Genomic DNA, 23079 nt, shown 5'->3' with positions numbered 1-23079 from the left:
TTGGATGGCTATGTATTTCCCCCTTAGGACCGCCTTTGCTGTATCCCATAGGTTTTGGACTGAAGTGTCTTCATTCTCATTGGTTTCCATGAATTGTTTCAGCTCCTCTTGGATCTCCTGGTTGATCCAAGCATTCTTAAGCAAGGTGGTCTTTTGCTTCCAGCTGTTTGAGTTCCTTCTGAACTTTTCCTTGTGATTGAGCTCCAGTTTCAAAGCATTGTGATCTGAGAATGTGAAGGGAATAATCTCAGTCTTTTGGTTTCGGTTGAGTCCTAATTTGTGACCCAGTATGTGGTCTATTCTGGAGAAGGTTCCATGTGCATTTGAGAAGAATGAGTATTCTGTTGTTTTAGGGTGGAATGTTCTATATATATCTCTGAGGTCCATCTGGTCCAATGTGTCATTCAATGCTCTTGTTTCTTTATTGGTTTTCTGCTTCAATGATCTATTTCTGAGAGAGGCGTGTTAAGATCTCCTACGATTGGTGTATTCATATCAATATGACTCTTTATCTTGATTAACAGTTTTCTTAAATAATTGGATGCTCCCATATTGGGAGCATAGATATTTACAGTTGTTAGATCGTCTTGGTGGAACGTCCCATTAAGAATGATGTAGTGTCCTTCTGTATCTCTGACTAAAGTGTTTAGTTTGAAGTCTAATTTATCTGATTTGAGAATCGCTGTAACAGCCTTCTGTTGAGGCCCATTGGCATGAACGATGCTTCTCCATCCCTTCCCTTTCAGTCTGGGTGTATCTTTAGGTTCAAAATGGGTCTCTTGTAGACAGCATATGGATGGGTCCTGTCATTTTATCCAATCTGCAACCCTGTACCATTTTATGTGTGCATTAAGGCCATTCACATTGAGAGTGATTACTGATAGATACGTTTTTACTGACATCGAGTTACCTTTGAAGTCTTTCTTTGTGTAGACTGTCTCTATATTTCTGTCCAATGCTATTGTTGGGATTTTTACTCTTTTATAGAACCCCCCTTAATATTTCCTGCAGTGTCGGCTTGGTGGTTGCATAGTCTTTTAAGCCTTGCCGGTCTTGAATAGTCTTTATCTCTCCATCCATTTTGAATGTCAGTCTTGCTGGATAAAGTATTCTTGGCTGCATGTTCTTCTCATTTAGTGGCCTGAAGATATCTTGCCAGCCTCTTCTGACTTGTCAGGTCTCTGTGGACAGGTCTGACGTTATTCTGATGGGCTTCCCTCTGTAAGTAAGGAGCCTCTTTGCCCTGGCGGCTTTCAAGGGATTACACCTACAATTATAATTCCTCAATTTGACTATCAGGTGTCGTGATGTTTTTTTGGAATGTATCATCTTGGGTGGAGACCATTCGGCCTCTAGTCCATGAACGCTGGTTCCATTCGTGAGATCGGGAAAATTTTCATGAAGGACTTGTTCCACTATATCTTCTAGACTTCCTTCTTTCTCCTCCCCTTCAGGGATTCCAATAATTCTGACGTTGGAACGCTTCATGGCATCATTTATTTCCCTGATTCTGTGTTCGTGGTTTCTAGGCTGTTTGTTCCATCCTTCCTGCTGATGCTTTCTCTCTATCTGTTTGTCTTCCAGATCACTAATTCTATCTTCTGTCTCCGTTACCCTAGCTTTGAGAGAGTTTAGATTAGATTGAAACTCATTGAGAGCATTGTGAACCTCCTCCCTGGTAGCTTTAAGCTCCGCCCTAACATTGTGAACATCCTTCTGGTTGCTTTCAGGTCAGCCCTAATCAATTCTGTTTGGTCATCCGTGGCTTTCTCCAACCTAGCTATTGCCTGGATAATTGTTAGCCTGAATTCTCTTTCTGACATATTGTCTATGTTGATAGCCGTTAGCTCTGTTGCAGAAGGTCCATCCTCTGTATTGTTCTTCTGTTGGGCATTCCTCCTCCTAGTCATTTTGGTGGGAGATGACGAACAGATGTAGCTGGATGTATCATCTGTGGTGCAGTCAAGGTGCACCCTGGAACACTTCTGAGCAATCAGGATTCCCCACCCAAACGAGAGACAAAAGAAAAGAAAAAGAAAAAGAAAAAAAGAGAGAGAGACAGGAAAGAAAGGGAAGATGAAAGAGAAGGTTCAGCCCAGACGGGCCTCAAGGTAAGATTTATGAGTAGACAAATAAAAAGAGAGAAGAAGACTGATACAAGTGTATTGCAAGAGAAAAAATTTATATATATGCAAATAAAGGAATAACCTCATCAAAAAGAACCCCAAGTGTAAGATATATATGCTATCACAAAAACACAGAAACACTAGTGGAAGAAGAAGATGGGAGAGTTCTTATAAATTCTGTGTGTGCGAGGAAGTTTGTGTTGATTCTTCATGGATGTATCTTGATATATTTGTTAAAGGACTCAACTTTCCTAAGATAAAGGGGATTACAAATTGGTTTATCTATAGGGGTATTATTGATTGGGGAAAGGGCAATACTTTGAAGCTTAACTCTATATGAATATTAAAGGATAAAATAAAAAAGGAATAAACTAGGCTAAACTAAACTTAAATAAAAAAGAGGACTTCAAAAAATAAAAATGCAAAAGAAAAGCATAGGTGTATGTATCAAAAGTTCAGGTTAGAAGGGTATTATGGAATTTGATGTACTGTACAGCTCGCTGTGATGGTAAATACGTTCAAAGAATTATCTATGTGTAAAAAAAATAAATAAATAAACCAGAATAGTGGGAGTCAGTGAACAGTAAAAGTTTTCCTATGAAGTAGTGGTTGTTCTCTTGTAGTCCTTTATTTTTTTCTTCTTTTTTTTTTTCTTTTGGATTATTTTCTGGGGGAGTGGCCTGCCACGTGGGTTGCCAGTCAATGAAGTTTCCTGAGTTGAGTCCTACAGCCCCCGCTAGGGGGTGGGCTCTGAAGAAACTGTTTTTTTTCAGGTTTTGGTTCTCTGGCGGTTTCTATGTTTGTTCACTTTTTTTTCTCTCACCTTTACCGCCTTTGATGGTTTTTGTAGTTTTGGATGAAAACAAATCGCACCCTGATCTCCCTCTCAGAGAGACGCCTCACTCTGGGTGTAGAGCCTAAATAAGTTCCCCCTTGGCCACTGGCAGAGCAGGTTGCGAGTTGCAGACCCTGGGGACGCAGGATCTTTTGCTTGTACCCAAAGCCAAGGCAGTGGAGTCTCTGGGAGCTCCCGACCGCCAGAGAGGTTCCAAGCAGCAATTGCACCCTGAGAGTTTGCCGCTGGCCTGGGCTGGGAGTGCCTGGTCTTGCTGGGTGTAAGAGCGCCCGGCTTGCGCGGGCCTCTTTCAGGGGCGGCTATTGGTCGCGCGCGCGTCTCAGGCACTGAAAACGGGGCACAGATCCAAGTGCACCAGGCTGGGCTTTTGCACACCTCTGTCAGGGGAGAGTTTGCGACGCGGGGCTTAGGCTTTGAAACAAAGGCGTGGGTCAAAGAGCCGGGATTTTGTAATTCTGTCAGGGGAGTATGAGTAACTTGCGTGTGTATCTCAGGCTTTGTAGTAGGGCTCGTGCGTTCTGCTGACCGGCGTGGCTCCCATCCCCACACAGGAGCCAGAACCCACGCATTCCCTGGTGCGCTGGCAGCTTAGGGACCAAGAGCTGGTTGCTCAGCCACACTCTCTCTGCCTCAGCGCCGGGGAGGCTGTCCTGGGACCAGAGACTTAAGCCCCTGTCCCTAGCCGCCCCGATTTCCACAATTTCCCCCCTCGATCCTTTGCTCTTTTGGAGTGCTTTCAACCAGTCTCCATGTTAATGCTATTCCCCAGATGCAGGGCACTCTTGCTTGTATTTGGGTATTACTTTCCAACTGGTCGCCTCTGGTGGCTCCTTCCCCCTTTTGTTTATCTTCCGATATCAGTCCGCCGTTCCCAGTCCGCTTTACCTGCCCACTGGCGTCTTCTGCCCCTGTAGAGATCCAGACCTGTATGATTCTGATCTCAGGCTGATTTCATGGCTGAATGGAGTTCTTTGGTAGGTAATCAGCTCACTTTGGGGTACCGGCTGAAAAGGCGCCTCCTCCTACACCCCGGCCATCTTGTCCCCCCCTCAAGTACTCACTTTTTAAATTAATTTTTTGACAGACAGAAATCACAAGTAGGCAGAGAGGCAGGCAGAGAGAGGAAGGAAATCAGGCTCCCTGCTTAGCAGAAAGCCCAATGTGGGGCTTGATCCCAGGACCCTGGGATCTTGACCCGAGCTGAAGGCAGTGGCTTAACCCACTGAGCCACCCAGGTGCCCCTAAGTACACATTTAAAAGACAGTAAAGATCTGTGGATACAAAGAAGTTTAAAGAAACTAAATTCCAGGGAAAGACATGTCCTTGCTAGGTGAGAAGATTTCAATAGCCTAGTGGCTAGAAACACTTGCTGAATCTGGGCAACAATGTGCAAAAGAGAGATGTTCCCAGAGTAAGAAGTAGCCAATAGAACTTTAAAAGGCTATATAGAGGGGCTGGACAGACTGAGGTCTGCAGGAGTCCCACATGATAAGTTAAGGGTACATGTGAAGTCTGATAAGGGTTAAGGTCCATTTTTGTCTCATATGAGCTTCCAACTGATCCAGCATTATCTGTTACAAAAACTTTTCTAAAGACTTCAGGCTTGAGCTCAGTGATGCACAGAGCTGGAAGAAGCATCATTGTTATTTATAAAACAAAAAATAATCTAGGAAATTTTCAAATTAATGATTTTAGGGGTACCCTTCTGAAAACAGGGCTCCCATGGGAAACTTTTACCACAGAATTTAGTGATAGACAGGTGCCTGCTGGTTAAAAGAAGACTTAAACATTTGCTTATCTCGGACAGACACTGCCCAAATACCATATAAGCCAGTAAGAAGATTAAATCAGAAATACTTAGTACATGCTAAAGGCTGAGTGTGGGCTATGAGCACAGTGTGAAGTGCAATAAGGACCCTACACTATCTTGTGAGGTTTTCCTCTAGGAACCCACCAGGTGCCCACAAGGAAGATATGAGAGAAACTTTAGAAAATTCACCCTTGATGTTACCAGGAAACACCACCTCCCTAACCCCTTACTGCCATGCTAACAAACCTGGAATAAAAACAAGCTGAAAAGTGGAAGATGGCTGAAAGAGCTCAAGAGATAGAATCTCTCTAGAGAGCAGCACTAGGGGATGATGCAAAGAAAAAGAGAGGGTGAGAAAATCCAAGTATGAATGTTGCAATTTTATGATTTTTGGCTCACACAGGATGACAACAGCAATGATAAACTTCAAACCGTGCCCAATTCCTTAGTACATTTGTAAATAAAATAAAATAAAGGTCTAGAAAAAAATCATGTTCACTTAGAAGTATAAAAGCATTATTTATGTTTAATTATATCTACTGCTTCATATAAGTTCAGCTTTCAATAAAAAAATAAGATATAAAAAGCAAAGATAAACTATTGGGACTTCATCAAAATAAAAAACTTCTACACAATGAAGGAAACAATCAACAAAACTAAAAGGCAACATATGGAATTGGAGAAGATATTTGCAAATGGAATATCTGATAAAAAGTTAGTATCCAATATATATAAAAAAAACTTATAAAACACAGCATCCAAAAGACAAATAATCCAGTTACAAGGTAGGCAGAAGACATGGATAGATATTTTTCCAAAGAAGACAGGAAAAGATGCCCAACATCCTTGATCATTAGGGAAATACAAATCAAAATTACAATGAGATGTCACCTCACACCAGTCATAATGGCTAAAATTAACAAAGGAAACAACAGGTGTTGGTGAGGATTTAGAGAAAGAGGAACACTCTCTCACTGTTGGTGAGAATGCAAACTGTGCAGCTACTCTGGAAAAACAGTATGGAGGTTCCTCAAAAAGTTAAAAATAGAACACTCTATGATCCAATAATCCACTACTAGGTATTTACCAATAGGATACAAAAATACTGATTCAAAGGGATACATGCATCCCAATGTTTATAGCAGCATTATCAACAATAGCCAAATTATAGTTAGAGTCCAAATTTCCATCAACTGATGAATGGATAAAGAAGAGGTGAGATATATATATATATATATATAATATTATATAACATATATACATATATAAATTATATATAAATATATTTAATGAATATATATAAATTATACACTGTATATTATATGTTATATATCTTATGTTACATAGTATATGTTATATAAACATATATAACATATATACATATATGTATTAATAGCAATATGGCTATTATTGATAATATAGATATATACATACATATACAATGGAATATCACTGTTTTTAAAAAATAATGAAATCCTTCCATTTGCAACAATGTGGATGGAGTTAGAGAGTATTACGCTAAGCAAAATAAGTCAGTCAGAGAAAGACAAATACCATATGATTTCATTCATATGTGGTATTTAAGAGTAAACCAGATTAATATGGTGAAAAAGAGGCAAATCAAGAAACAGAGTCAACTACAGAGAACAAACTGATGGTTACTGTAGGGAAGGTTGGGAAAATGGGTTAAACAGTTGATGGGTATTAAGTAGGACATTTGTAATGAGCACCAGGTGTTATATGGAAGTTGTGAATCACTAAATTCTATGCCTGAAACTAATATTACAGTGTATGTTAGCTGGAATTTAAACAAAAATCTTGGAGAAGAAAACAAAAAAGAAAATATACAAAATATAATAAAATAATAAAGTAAAATAAAATAAAACAAAATAAAATAGAACATATTCTGAATAGAAAAAGCAATCATTAGAGCCAGATCTAGGTTTGTCATAGACATTAGAACTATCAGAAGGAATTAAAAATAACAATAATTAAAATATTAAAATCTCTAGAGGTGCCTAGTTTGCTCAGTCATTTAAGCATCTGACTCTTGATCTCAGCTCAGGTCTTGATCTCAGGGTCATGAGTTTGAGCCCTGTGTTGGGTTCCACACTGAGTGTGGAGCTAACTTTAAAAAAAAAATTAAGAACTCTAAGGAGAAAGGTAGACGCATTTGAGATCAAATAGGTAATTATAGCAGAGAGGTGAAATCTATGAGAAGATCTTTATGGAAATGGTAGAAATGAAAACAAAGTAGCAAAGTTGGAGAACGCTCAGTAGGCTTATCAGTAAACTCAACACAGCTAAGGGAAGAACTAATAAACTTGACAAAAGGTAATTCAAAGTTTTGGAAACTGAAACATAAAGTGAAAAAAGACTTAAAAAATGAGAACAGAACATCTAAGATCTGTAGGATAATATTAAACAGTGTAACATATTGCATAATTAGAATCCCAGAAGAAAGAAAAGGACAGAAAATATTTGAAAAAATAATGACCTAGTATTTTCCAAAATTAATGACAGACAAGAAGCCACAGATCCAAAAATCTCAGAAAACACCATGCAGGATAAATACTAAAATGAAACCACATCCATCCATATCATATTCAAACTGCTGAAAACTAAAGGTGAAGAGAAAATCTCGAAGGCATCCCAGGGTTAGGAAGAACATATTCTTAATAGAGAAACAGCAATAATAATTACATTATAATACTTATCAGAAATTTTGCAAGAATACAAATCATACAAAGCACACTGTCAGATCATAATTAAAGTAAACTAAAAATTAGTAACAAAAATATAGAAAATCCCTAGGTATTTAGAAAATAAGCAATAAATTTCTAAATAATTCATGGGTCAGAAAAGAAGTCTCTGGTCTGAGATGGCTGCATGAGAAGACACTGAACTCAACTGCTTTCATGGATACACCAAATCTACAGCTACATATAAAACAATTACCACTGGAAAGAAAATGAAAACTAGCTAAACAGCTCCTTTCCTGAATAAGGTATAAGAAGCACACATCAAGATGGGTATGAGAGGCAGAGACATGACACATTCTTAACAAAAACCTCACCCATGACATGACAACACAAAATAGGTTGGGCTATCATGGGTCCACAACTTTTCCTTGAAGGGTGAGGAGTTTGTGCCCCACATCAGGCACAACAAACCTTGGGACTTGCACGAGACAGATGCAGCCCCTCAAAATATCTGACTTTGGAAATCAATGGGGCTTACATCCCGGGGACCAGAAGGATCTGTGAGGACCTACGATACTTCTTTTCAGGGGCTCAGGCATGCAGTCACTTGTTACAGAACTCAGCTCAAAAGCAGAAGTTTGAGAAGTGACTGTATTAGTTATAAAAGAGATTCATTGGGCAATCTTAAGGGATCTTCCAGAGGGACAAGAACCAGTTGGGACTTCTATAGGGACAGAGGCACTGGTAAGAGCCATTTTTGCACTTGCCCCTACCTTGCTAGTGCACGTGGGCCCATACAGACACAGCCTCAGTAAGATAAATTTCACTGGTGTGTTCTGCCTGCAATGCTCTTCTCCCACATTGTTAAAGCCATAAACATGTCCCAACCCAGGACCATTTTCTGGCCTCTGTAAAGCCTCAGGATGCAAGGATGATTCAATATCTGCAAATCAAACATGATACACCATATTAACAAAATGAAGTATAATCATATGATTTATATGATCATCTCAATTGATGGAGAAAACACTTTTGACAAAATTAAACATGAATTTATGACAAAACATCTCAACAAAGTGGGTATAGAATTTACCCCAACATAATAAAGATCATATATGACAAACTCACAGCTAATATTGTACTCAAAAATGAAAAGTTGAAATGTTTTCCTCAAAGATCAGGAACAAGACAAGTATGTCCATTCCTGCCACTATTATTCAACATAGTACTGGAAGTCCTAGCCTCAGCAATCAGACAAGAAAAAGAAATAAAAGGCATCCATGTTGGTAAGGAGGAAGTAAAATTGTCACTATTTGCAGATGACATGATATTATACATAGAAAACCCTCAAAAAAAAGAAAACCCTAAAGACTCTGCCAAAAAAACCTGTTAAATGTCATAAATAAATTCAGTAAAAAATGTAAGATACAAAGCAGTATAAAGAAATTGGTGCAGGGAAAGAGTCTAAGATGGTGGAAGAATAAGACAATCCTAAGCTTGACTGCTTCCTGGAACACAGCTAGAGAAATACCAAATCATTTTGAATACCGAAGAAATTGTCCAGAAGTTTTAGAGAACAAAGCTGCACATCTACAAATGGAAAAATGAGCTGTGGAAGGTAGGAACTGTGGAGAATTGATTCATGGGAGAAGAGAGCCATAGGCACTACAAGGGGAGGGAGCCCTGATTGAAGAGGGAGTATGGAGAGAGAAGGAGAGATGTAAAGAGTTGGGGGGGGAGTGAAAACATGCACAGAGGACTGCACAAGAATACTGTTTCCCAAAACCACTGATTGGGAAAAAAAGAGAGGGTTTCAATATCGCCAGTTTTTTTTTTTTTTAATAAACTGCTGAGCACAGAGTCTGAAGTTTTGGAAGTCAGCACCATAGCCAAGGTCATGCCTGCTAGTGCTCTGGGGGCAAAGCAAGGAGGAGCCCATGAGCAGTCAGCACTGTCTGAGGATCTCCCGGCTTATGGGGGGGAAGCTATTCCTCTGCTTGGAGTGCATTTGGTACAGCGATATGGTCTATCGATAGACAAAGGACCCTGAGGGCACCATTGGGTTTCGCATTCACCAGTGTAGGATTTATTCCAAACCCTGGTGCCAGCTCTGTGTTGTGATTTACCATAAACTCCAAACTGCTACACAGTCACATGACTATTTTCTGAGACAAGCCTACACTGGCCGCAGCACAGGGAGACCCTTTCCCAGAGGATCAGTGCAGGTCTGTGCTGTGAGGTCTCTGAATTGTGGAGGTTTGAAACACAGCTGTGCCTGAGATAAAACATAGGAGTGCTGCACAGCTTGGTCAAGGAGAGGGTTAAGGAAGGGATCTGACAGAAGCCAGGGTCACAGGAAGGGCGATTATTAGCAGGTCTATGAGGGCTTCCTGAAGAAAGATGGATGTGAATTTCTCTCTCAAGAGATGACAAATCTGGTGGAAGCCATTTCTTTTTTTTTTCTCATTTTCTTTTTTACTTTGATATGAAACAATGGCTTTAAAACATTTTCACATGACGAATTAGACTGCTGTTGTCTATAGTTTTCCTTGTTTTACCAAATAATCTTTAGATCCAGGTTTTAAGCAGATAATGATTTTTGTTTAATATAAATCTAACATGAAATCCAGAATTAAAGTAATTTGGTTCCTTTTCTCCTCCCTCCCTCCCTTCCTGCCTCCCTCCTTCCCTCCTTTTCCCCCCTTCTTTCCTTCTGTATTTTCTTTCTTTTTTTTCCCATTATCTTATATCTTTTTTTTTTTTTTTTTAATTTATTGGAGAGGGCACGGATTGCATGGAGCACTGGGTGTGGTGCAAAAACAATGAATACTGTTACGCTGGTGGAAGCCATTTTGACCTCTCTCCCACCACCACGGATAGACCTTAGTGATTTAAACAGCACCACCAAGTGGAGAACTGAGCTGCTACACCAAGCCCCCCGCCCGCCCCTGCAGGCACATCTCTACTAAGGCAAACCCAGGTGAGAATCAGAGCAGCAGCCCCTCCCCAGAAGACCAGCACAAAACTCTTGCCTGCATCAAATCTACTGATCATAAGAGTGCTGCAAAGCCTCAGCTCTAGGGAAATCAGGAGCTAGCTTCCTATGGGGTTTTGCTGTTTTTTATTTTTAATTTTTAAAAATTTTTAAAATTTAGAATCAATTTAATTAACATATAGTGTATTATTAGTTTCAGAGGTAAAATTTTGTGATTCATTAGTTGTATATAACACCCAGTGCTCATTATATCAAGTGCCCTCTTTAATTCCCATCACCAAGTTACCCCATCCCCCCAACTCATGCCACCTCCAGCAACTCTCAGTTTATTTCCTATAGTTAAGAGTCTCTTATGGTATGGTTTTGTTTTTGTTTATGTTTGTTTGGGTACAAAAAGAGCAATCTTTCTTTTTTTAAAATTTTCTATATTTTTTAATTTAAAATTTTTAGCTTCTTTTTCTTTCTTTTGTCTCTCAAACTTCTCTTAACAAGCAGACCAAAGTGTACCTAGCTTACTTTATTATTTATTTTTAAAATGTTTTAAACACTTATTTTATTTTATTTTGCTTTTTTCCCCTCCAAAAACACAAAATAGGAGAATTCACCCCCCCAAAAGAGTCCAAGACTTGGACTCCATGATACAGATCTTATTTCACTTTATGGAATTACTGAGTTCCCAAAGTCTGTCTTCATGATCTAATAGTTTTCTTTCCCTCTTCTTTTTAGCTTCATTTCCCCATAATTTTATCTTCTATATCACTGAGTCTTTCTTGTGTTTCACCCATCCTTATTTTTATGTCCTCCACTTGGGACTGCACCTCAGTTATAACATTTTTAACTTTGAACTGACTAGATTTCAGTTGTTTTATCTCTACAGTAAGGGATTCTCTACTGTCTTCTATGCTTTTTTCAAGCTCAGCTAGTATCCTTATAATCATTTTTTTTAAATTCTAGTTCAGACATCTTACTTATATCTGTATTGATTTAATTCCTGGTTGTCAGTACTACCTTCTGTTTTTTTCTCTTGGAGAGCATTTCTTCATCTTGTCATTTTGTTCAGAAAAGAAAAGAAGAGAGAAAAAGAAAACAGCAACAACAAAAACAACCACAACCACAACAAAAAGCCTAGATCTTGGATGTGTTTTAGTCTGATTGTTAAAAGAAAATTGATCCCAAAATAAGGGGAAAAATTATATATTTTTATATATATATATATATATATATATATATACACACATACATATATATGTATATATATAATATAAATTATATATAGATTTTAAAATTTAAAAATACACTGAAAGAAATAAAAAAGTATATAAAGTATATATAAAAATAAAAATTAAAAAGAAATTTTAAAAGTATTGAAAAAATAAGAAAATAAATGAAAAACTAATAATAAAAAAGAGTAAAAGCGCAAAGGAGGTTAGATACTATTTCCCCTAGAGCTGAAGCTTTGCAGCCTCTCTATGATCAGTAAACTGCCTTGGAGCAGGTTGGTTGTGCTAGTCTTCTGGGGGAGGGGCCTGTTGCACTGATTATCAGATGGACTCACCTTAATGGCAAAGCGCCTCCAGTGGGCCGGGAGGCAGGGCTTGATGTACGGGGCTTTGGTCTCCAGTAGGTGGCGCTGTTTTGCTCCCTGAAGGTTTTCAGCACTGATGCGAAGGATTAACGTGACATTGTCAGGCTCTCAAACCCTGGAGCTGAATATTTGAGCCACCTACTCCTCAGTAGGCCCTCACAAAAGAACAATAAATCACTCTTGTCTCCCTGGTTTCTGTCAGAACCTTGTGTTCACCCTGCCTGTGTCCAAGCTTTTTCATCTCAGACATGAGACTGAGTTCCAAACCTCCGACTTTTAGGGACTCCTCTAGTGTGGACCTTCACTGTTCCTCCTGGGAGGAGGGGGTGCCATGCTTCTGCCTTTTGATGAACCCATACCAGGAAAGCAGTTGCAGGACAACAGAGTGGTTCACAGTTTATGGCCATACAGTTTATGGCCGGACTAGAAAACTGGCACTTAGACTCACTGTTCTCAGCTTGCTTCCATGCTCCTTCACCTGGAACAGTGCAGGATTTAGGTGCCACCCATTCTTCTTGCAACCCAGGGGATCCTCAGACCTTGGTGTCACACCTGGAATTCTGCCCTGCTTCGCCACCTGAGCATCTTTAAGCCCAGAATGTCCCCCACCATAGCAGACTTCTAAAAGTTCCGATTTTTTTTTTTTTTTTGGACTTAACAGCTTTTATTGAGTATCTTCCATGTACCAGGTACTGGACTAGGCTCTAGGGATACTGTGATCAACAGAACCATTCACAAACCCCACCCTCATGGAGTTCACAGTCTCGTGAGGCAGGAAGACAGACTCTGCACACATGTACATGCATGTACACACATACACGCAAACGTAGAGAGCCAACTGAGTTCTGTAAGGGGATAACGGTTTGTGTGGATGAAGAAGATCCACTATGGATGCGAGCAACAGAAACAAGAGTGAGCAGGCCCCCTGCCTAGTATGGAGTTTGCCCCAGTGGCTCCCGGAGCTACCTTACCAATTCAATGATATATCAAGGATGGGCAGTATTCCCTCAAGTGTGTATCACAAACAGATGGCTTTCCAAAGAAATTCCCTTTTCTAAAAGTTCAGATTTTGTGCTCTATTGCTTATAATACTTCCCAGTAACCTCCTTAAGCAGGCTCCTTCACCTCTACTGTATCTACAGCTATATTACTTCAGATTCAAGTGTCTGTACCTCCTATCTTCCAGAAGGTGGTCGCTTTTCTACTTGTAGACTTGCAGTATTTGTTTTCTTAGAACTTCTATTGATTTCTTGGGTGTTCAGAATGATTTGATAACTGCCTAACTGTATTGGAGGGATGAGACAAACTTAGGGTCCCCCTACTCCTCAGTCATCTTAACTCCTCCCCTTAATTCTTCTTTAAATGATTTGTATAATTCTCCAGTGAAGCCACTTGGTCAAGGAGTTGGGTTTTTGCTGTTGTCTGTTTGGTTTTGTGAAGATATGAAATGAAGGAGATTTTTTTTTTAATTCCAATGCAGTTAGGACTATATTAGTTTCAAATATATTAGTTTCAAATATAGGACTATATTAGTTTCAAATATAAAACGTAGTGATCCAACTGTTCACTAAATTACTCAGTGCTTATGAAGAAAAGTGCACTCCTTAATCTAAATCACCTATTTAACCCATCCCCCCACACACCTCCCCTCTGGTAACCATCAGTTTGTTCTCTATGGTTAATAGGCTGTTTTTTGGCTTGTCTCTTTTTTCCTTTGTTTTGTTTCTTAAATTCCACATATGAGTGAAATCATATCATATTTGTCTCTCTCTGACTGACTTATTTCACCTAGCATAATATTCTCTAGCTCCATCCACATTGTTGCAAATGTCAAGAATTAATTCTTTTTTTGTGACTGAGTAATATTCACAATATTTTTGACTGAGTAAAATTTTATTTTTTAAAAAAAATTTTATTTATTTGAGAGTGAGAAAGTGAGCATGAGCCAGGGGAGAGGCAGAGGGAGGGGGAGAAGCAGACATCCTGCTGAGTAGGGAGCCCAACTCTCTGCTCGATCCCAGGACACTGGGATTACCCCCTGAGCCAAAGGCAGATGTTTAACTGACTAAGCCACCCAAGTGCCCCTATACACTACATCTTCTTTATCCATTCATTTATTGATGAATACTTAAGCTGTTTCCATAGTGATTCCATAGTGATTTCCATAAATGATTCTGTAATAAACATAGGAGTGCATATATCCCTTTGAACTAGTATTTTTGTATCCTTAGGTAAATACCCAATAATGTAATTACTGGGTAATGTAGTTCTATTTTTAACCTTTTGAGGATCACCTGTACTGTCTTCCAGAGTGGGTGTACAGTTTGCACTCCTCCCAGCCATGCAAGAGGGTTCATTTTTCTCCACATCCTCACTAACATTTGTTTCTTGAGCTCTTGATTTTAGCCCTTCTGACAGGTGTGATGTGATATCATTTTGTGGTTTTGATTTTCATTTCCCTGATGATCAGTGATGTTGAGTATCTATTCATGTATCTGTTGGCCATCCAGATGTCTTTGGAGAAATATCTGTTCATGTTTTCTATTTTTAATTGGATTATTTGGCTTTTAATTTGATTATTTAATTTGGATTATTGGATGTTGAGTTGCATAAGCTCTTTATATATTTTGGATACTAACTCTTTATTAGATATGCCACTTGCAAGTATCTTCTGCCATTCAGTAGGATCTCTTATAGTTTTGTTGGTTGATTCTTTTGCTGTGCAGAAACTTTTAATTTTGTTGTAGTCCCAATAGTTTATTTTTGCTTTTGTTCTCTTGCCTCAGGTGACATATCTAGAAGGATGTTGCCACAAACAATATTGTAGAAATTACTGCCTGTGCTATCTTCCAGAATTTTTATGGTTTCAGGTCTCACATTTAGGACTTTAATCCATTTTGAGTTTATTTTTGTGTGTAGTGTTAAAATGAAGTCAAGTTTCATTCTTTTGCCTTTTGCCATATAGTTTTTGCTTTAATGTACTGTTGAATCCTATTGCCTAGTATTTTGGTGAGTTTTTGCTTTAATAATTGACCATATAATTGTGGGCTCATTTCTGCAATTTCTACTCTGCTCCATTGATCTACATGTCTATTTTTGTGCCAGTACCATATTGTTTTGATCATTACAGCTTTGTAATATAATTTGAAGTCTGGAATTGTGATCCTTCTAGCTTTGCTTTTCTTTTTAAAGATTGCTTTGGTTTTTCAGAGTCTTTTGTGGTACCATATAAATTTTAGGATTTTTTTTTATTCCAGTTCTGTGAAAAGGGCTGTTGGTATCTTGATAGGGATTGCATTAAATGTGCATTAAATGCTTTGGGTAGCACAGACATTTTAACAATATGTGTCCTTCCAGTCCATGAGCATGGAATGTCTTTCCATTTCTTTGTGTTCTCTTCAATTTCTTTCCTCAATATTTTATAATTTTTAACATAAAGGTCTTTGACCTCTTAGGTTAGGTTTATTCCTAGGTTATCATACAGTCTTGGTGTAATTTTAAATAGGATTGTTTTCTTAATTTATATTCCTGCTACTTGATTATTAGTTTATAGAAATGCATCAGAAATCTGTAAATTGATTTTGTACCTTGTGACTTTACTGAATTTATTTATCAGTTCTGGTAGTTTTGTGATGGAGACTCTAGGGTTATGTATCATGTCCTCTGCCAACGATGAAAGTTATATTTCTTCCTTACCAGTCTGGTTGCCTTTTATTCCTCTTTCTTGTTTGATTTATCTGGCTAGGACTTTCAGTAGTATGTTGATCAAAAGTGGTGAGGTTGGACATCCCTGTTTTGTTCCTGACTGCAAAGGAGAAGTTGTGTTTTTCCCCACTGAGGAAGATGTTAACTATGGATTATTCATACAAGACCTCCATTAGGCTGAGGTATGTTCCCTCTAAGCCTGCTTTGTTGAGGGTTTTTATCACAAATGGATGGTGTAGTTTGTCAAATGATTTTTCTGCATCTATTGAAATTATCATACTTTTTTTTCAGTGTTCCAAGATTCATTGTTTATGCACCACACCCAGTGCTCTATGCAGTATGTACCCTCCTTAATACATCTCTTTTTCTACCCCAGTTCATGCTAGACCAGTCTGTGACTTTAACTGCATATCTAATATTTAGGAGAAGGTGAAGAAGTCAAGAATCGTACGTTCTCTCCCCTTATCATCCTTCTTCCAGGGCACTTCCTTTCTCTTCCATGATGTGGTAGGATACAAAAAAGAGAGAAAAATAAAAGTAATTCTTTATTCAACTAGCTGAGTACTAAAGTCTCACTATGTGATAGACTTAACTCTTTTCTTTTTTAAAAATTATTTTTATTAACATATAATGTATTATTTGCCCCAGGGGTACAGGTCTGTGAATTATCAGGCTTACACACTTCACAGCACTCACCATAGCACATACCCTCCCAATGTCCATAACACAATCACCCTACCCTACCCTACCCCTACCCTCCCACTCCCCAGCAACCCTCAGTTTGTTTTGTGAGATTGAGTCTCTTATGGTTTGTCTCCCTCCCCATCCCATCTTGTTTCATTTTTCCCTTCCCTACCCCCACAACCTCCACCCTACATTTCAAATTCTTCATATCAGAGAGATCATTTGATAATTGTCTTTCTCTGATTGACTTCTTTTGCATGGCATAATAACCTCTAGTTCCATCCACATCATTGCAAATGGCAAGATTTCAGGTTTTTTGATGGCTGCATAGTTTTCCAGTGTGTATGTGTGTGTGTGTGTGTGTGTGTATATATATATATATATATATATATATATATATATATATATATATAACCACTTCTTTATCCATTCTTCTGTTGATGGACATCTAGGCTTTTTCCATAGTTTGGCTATTGTGGACATTGCTGCTATAAACATTTGGGTGCACGTGCCCCTTCGGATCACTTCAATTGTAACCTTGTGATAAATACTCAGTAGTGCAATTACTGGGCCATAAGGTAACTCTATTTTCAACTTTTTGAGGAAACTCTATACTGTTTTCCAGAGTGGCTGTACCAGCTTGGATTCCCACCAACAGTGTAGGAGGATTTCACTTTCTCCACATCCTCACCAACATCTGTCATTTCCTAACTTGTTAACTTTAGCCATTCTGACTGGTGTGAGGTGGTATCTCATTGTTTATTTTGATTTGTATTTCCTTGATACCGAGTGATGTGGAGCACTTTTTCACATGCCTGTTGGCCATTTGGATGTCTTCTTTGCAGAAATGTCTGCTCACGTCCTCTGCCCATTTCTTGATTGGATTATTTGTTCTTTGGGTGTTGAGTTTGATATGTTCTTTATACATGTTGGATACTAGCCCTTTATCTGACATGTCATTTGTGAATATCTTCTCCCAGTCTGTCAGTTGTCTTTTGGTGTTGTTGACTGTTTCCTTTGCTTTGCAAAAACTTTTGATCTTGATGAAGTACCAATAGTTTGTTTTTGCTCTTGCTTCCCTTGCCTTTGGCGATGTTTCTAGGAAGAAGTTGCTGTGGCTGAGGTCGAAGAGGTTGCTGCCTGTGTTCTCCTCAAGGATTTGGAAGGAATCCTGTCTCACATTGAGCTCTTTCACCCATTTTGAGTCTATTTTTGTGTGCAGTGTAAGGAAGTGGTGCAGTTTCATTCTTCTGCATGTGATGTCCAATTTTCCCAACACCATTTGTTGAAGAGACTGTTTCTTCCATTGGGCATTCTTTCCTGCTTTGTCAAAGATTAGTTGACCACAGAGTTGAGGGTCTATTTCTGGGCTCTCTATTCTGTTCCATTGATCTGTGTGTCTGTTTTTGTGCCAGCTTCATACTGTCTTGATGATGACAGCTTTGTAATAGAGCTTGAAGTCTGGAATTGTGATGCCACCAACTTTTGGTTTTCTTTTTCAACATTCCTCTTGCTATTTGGGGTCTTTTCTGGTTTCATATAAATTTTAGGATTATTTGTTCCATTTATTTGAAAAAAATTGATGGTGTTTTGATAGGGATTGCATTAAATGTGTAGATAGCTTTAGGTAGCAGAGACATTTTCACATTATTTTTTCTTTCAATCTATGAGCATGGAATGTTTTTCCATTTCTTTGTGTCTTCCTCAATTTCTTTCATGAGAACTTCATAGTTTTCTGAGTAAAGATTATTTGCCTCTTTGGTTAGACATAACTCTTTTTTTAAAAAAAGATTTTATTTATTTATTTGACAGAGATCACAAGTAGTCAGAGAGGCAGGCAGAGAGAGAAAGGGAAGCAGGCTCCCTGCTGAGCAGAGAGCCTGATGCGGTGATCGATCCCAGGACCCTGGAATCATGACCTGAGCTGAAGGCAGAGGCTTTAACCCACTGGGCCACCCAGGTGCCCCTAGACATAACTCTTTTCAAGAGCTTAATGAGAATGAATTGTGACTATACCAATGCCTTATTGGTGATGGGCTCACTCCAGTGCAGCCCCCCTAAATTATTGAAAGTTCTTTAGGAAATCTGATCACCACTCCCATTGACCTCCAACTGATGGTTTTCATGTATCACCTCTGTATTATATGTGCCTCTTGGCTGCCCACTCACATGTTGTGGCAGCACTAGAAAGGCTATAGTTCTTAGTCTCAGCTTCTCTCAATCCCCAATACTGTGAAAGTCCTAAATTCTTTCTGCTGGGAAATTCCCATAATGCCATATTTCCCTAATTCTCTTCCATAGTACTCAGGTAACACGGGACCAGATCAATAAGTACATAAACTAATCAGACATACAACTAAGGAAGAAAATATGTCTCCCATTCTTTGAATAAATCCCAATTATTACTGATAATATTGATTTCTAATTTAATTTTGTTTGGCCAGAGTGCATTCTCTTATTAAACTCTTAATATTATAAAATCTGTAATGATATACACATTTATCCTTTATATTGGTATTTTGAGTTTTCTGTCTCTTTGTTTCTTGATCAGTCTCACTAAGAATTTTTAAATTTTATTAATCTTTTCAAAGAACAAACTTCTCACTTTATTAAGTTTCTCTATTTTTGATCTGTTTTGTATTCTAATTGTTTCTATATTCTTATTTTTTTCTTCCTTCTACTTACTTTGTATTTAATTTGTTCTTTTGCCAGCTTTTAAAGATGGAAATTTAGATGACTGATTTTTAAGACTCTGCTTTTTTTTTTTAAATTTTTTATTTTTTAAAAACATATGTTTTTATCCCCAGGGGTACAGGTCTGTGAATCACCAGGTTTACACACTTCACAGCACTCACCAAAGCACATACCATCCCCAATGTCCATAATCCCACCCCCTTCTCCCAAACCCCCTCCCCCCAGCAACCCTCAGTTTGTTTTGTGAGATTAAGAGTCACTTATGGTTTGTCTCCCTCCCAATCCCATCTTGTTTCATTGATTCTTCTCCTACCCACTTAAGCCCCCATGTTGCATCACCACTTCCTCATATCAGGGAGATCATATGATAGTTGTCTTTCTCTGCTTGACTTATTTCGCTAAGCATGATACACTCTAGTTCCACAGAGACAGGGGCAAGACTCTGCTTTTCTAATATAAACATTTAAAATTATAATTTTTCCTTTATGCACTGGCTCTAGCTGTATCTCACACATTTTGATGTATTGTGATTTCATAATATTCAATTCAAAACAATTTTCCTTGTGATTCAATCTCTGATTAATAGTTTATTTAGGAGTGTGTCATTTTATTCATAAATATTTGGGCCACATTTCTAGGTATCTTTTAGCTATTTTATAGTTATCGATTTCTAATAATTATGTTTTAGCCAGAAAACATATTCAAACTTTGGGTATTTATGGACAAATATGGATATCTATCTATATCTATATCTATTATCTACATCTATCTATCTATCTATATGAAATATATATATATGGATATTTTATGGCCCAGAAGAAAGCCTCCTTTTGAGAGCATTTCATATGTTCTTAAAAATAATATGAAGGGGTGCCTAGGTGGCTCAGTCATTAAGCGTCTGCTCAGGTCATGATCCCAGGGTCCTGGGATCAAGCCCCACATAGGGCTCCCTACTCAGCAGGAAGCCTGCTTCTCCCTTTCCCACTCCCCCACTTCTGTCCTCTCTCTCATTGTGCCTCTCTCTGTCAAATAAATAAGATCTTAAAAAAATATATGAATTCTCTAGGTATTACATATAATGTTTTATAAAATGTCAGTTACACTAATTTGGATGACACTATTATTGAAATCCTCTAAATCTTTACTGATTTTATTGTGCAGTTATCCTATCAATTACTGAGATAAGAGTGATAAAAATAATCAATTATGGCTGTGGCTATGTTTCTTTCTTTAGAGCTGTCTGCATTTGTCTCATGAATTTTGAAGCTCTGTCATTAGGTGCATACATAGCTAACATTATTATGTATTAATCTGCTATCTTTCATGGAGTATCTCACTTCATTGCATGTGATATTATTTTTCTTAAAGTCCTCTTTGTCTGGTATTTATATATGCAAAATAGTGTTCATAGATCTACATTTTGCATGATATACCACTTTACATCTTTTTATTTTAAACTTATTTGAGTATTTTTAAGTGCATCTCTTTTTGTCAGCAAATAGTTGGATCTTGCTATCTTACCCTGCCTAATAATCTCTGCCTTTTTATTTGAGTATTTTGTTTATTTCTATTTAATGTAATTATGTATATGATGGAGTTTATAATTTGCTATTTGTTTTCTTGTCCTATTTGTTTATTATTACCCTATTTCACATCCATAGTTCATTAAGGATAATAAAAGCTTTTTGTATTTTGGGACACCTGGGTGGCTCAGATGGTTAAGGGTCTGCCTTTGGCTCAGGTTGTGATCTCCAAGTCCTGGGATTCAGTCCCAGTGGGGCTCTCTGCTCAGCAGGGAGTCTGATTCTCCCTCTCCCTTCTCCTCTCCCCTTGTTTGTGCTCTCTCTCTCTCATGTGAATAAATAAAGTCTTTAGAAAGTGTTTTTGTATTTTATTTTAATGTCTGCATTTTATTTTTAACTATAACTTTTAGTAGTTGGTTAAGTGTTACAATATGCATCTTTAACTTATTACAGTCTGTTAGAGTTAATATTTGCTACTTCACAGAAACATAATACATTTAAAATAGTTTGATTCCATTTACCCTCTCCATTGTGTGGTCATATATTTTATTTCAACATTTATTATACCCTTCATAATATTTTTTGCCTTAAGCAGTTTTTTTTATAATTAAGGGAAAATAAAAGATAGTCTTGCTGGAATTTAAAACTGAAGAATTAGTGGTTTCCAGATGCAGAAAAATAGGTCACCAAAAGCAAAAAACTTTAGTAATCCTGAGATAGCCTTGGCACCTCTCCTGTCATCCAATTATGAGATTAGAAAGTACCTGGGATTATCCAGGAGCCAAGGGGCATGAAATTGGAAAAGGATGAGGAAGTGGACTCAGTCCTCATCTATTACACACCTTGTTCTGCAGGGAACTTATGTCAGCTGCCTGGTGCCTTAACATATTTTTGTTTACTCCTTTACACCTTTACTCCTAACCCTTTTACAGAGAATTTAGGAACCTCACAGAAACACACAGATTAGAAACAGGGCAAGGCCAGAATAAATTCACATTAGAACAGAAGGATCCGACTAGGAAACTTTTACCTTGGAAAGTTCCTAATGAAGTCGTTCATGATTAGGGTGTTGCAATGTATCAAGTTTACCCAAAGTGAGAATATTTAAGGCCAAAGATATAATGTTTCTCAAGATAAAGCCCATACAATAAAGTAAGGGAAGGTTCTATTGATTAGCACCCCACCCTGCCCAGAGAACCACTACTTAGTCAGAGGGCTGTCTTTCCTTCCTCACCCAAATATAATATCACTCTTCCTCATGGGTTTTGGGGATAAAAAAAATCAAGGAGTATCAACAATTTGGCACAAGCTAGCACCAAAGTGTAGCAGCTGCAAGGGAGACAGAACTATCAAAAAATAAGACATGGCCCAGATCCCTTAGGGGAAAAATGCGTCGGTTATTTTTGAAATACCAGAGAGTTCTGTGTTGCAGTAAGTGCCAAGTAAGAGAGGGTGGCTATTCAGGAGAATAAGGAGAGGTAGGTCTGCTAGGGCAGTTTGATCAAAACATTAAAAACCTTTAAATGTTACATGCAGAGAACAAACTGGTAGTTGCCAGAGGGAAGTGGGTGGGGAAATGGGTGAAATAGATAAAAGGAATCAAAAGGTAAGGGCTTCCAGTTATAAAATAAATAAGTCACAGAGATGAAAAACACAGCATAAGAAATATAGTCAATGATATTGTAATAACATTGTATGGTGACATATGGTGACTACATTTATCATGGTGAGCATGAATAATGTATGGGATTGTTGAATCAATATATTGTATACCTGAAACTAATATAACATTTTATGTATGTTAATAATACTTCAATAAAAATAGAAGTAAAAAATAAGTAAAAATCACATGCCAAGGAGTTTTTCTTTATTCTGTAAAGAAAGAATAGTTAGAAAAATAGCTGAAATAATTTTAACCGGGATGTATTTCTATAAAACGCATGCTAGCATCAATTGCAGGGAATGGGCAAGAGTAGTGGATGCTTCCCCTCTCACATAGTGAATAACACAAACTGCCTCATTTATCATTACTAAAATGACACTCGGGAATATTTTTAATATTTCAGTATAAAATATCCTTGATCCTTTTGAGGACAAAAACAAGTCTACTAAATAGGGAACTTACATTCCAGATCCATGAGCCTGGTGGTGGGTATTAAGGAGGGCACATACTGCATGGAGCACTGGGTGTGATGCATAAACAATGAATCTTAGAACACTGAAAAAAATAAAATTAAAAAGATCCATGAACCTCTTAGTTCTCTGATACATACAAATATTATTAACTTTGACAATTAAACACCAGTGTAACCTTGGTGCAAAGCTATAAGATGATGCTATGTATTTCTTAAGTTATATGTTGAGTTATAATTCACTATGGGCCAGTATTGTTAGCACTG

Source organism: Mustela erminea, chromosome X (assembly GCF_009829155.1).
Source record: "Mustela erminea isolate mMusErm1 chromosome X, mMusErm1.Pri, whole genome shotgun sequence".
NCBI classification, from domain to species: Eukaryota; Metazoa; Chordata; class Mammalia; order Carnivora; family Mustelidae; genus Mustela; species Mustela erminea.
Note: the sequence above shows the minus strand (reverse complement) of the source record.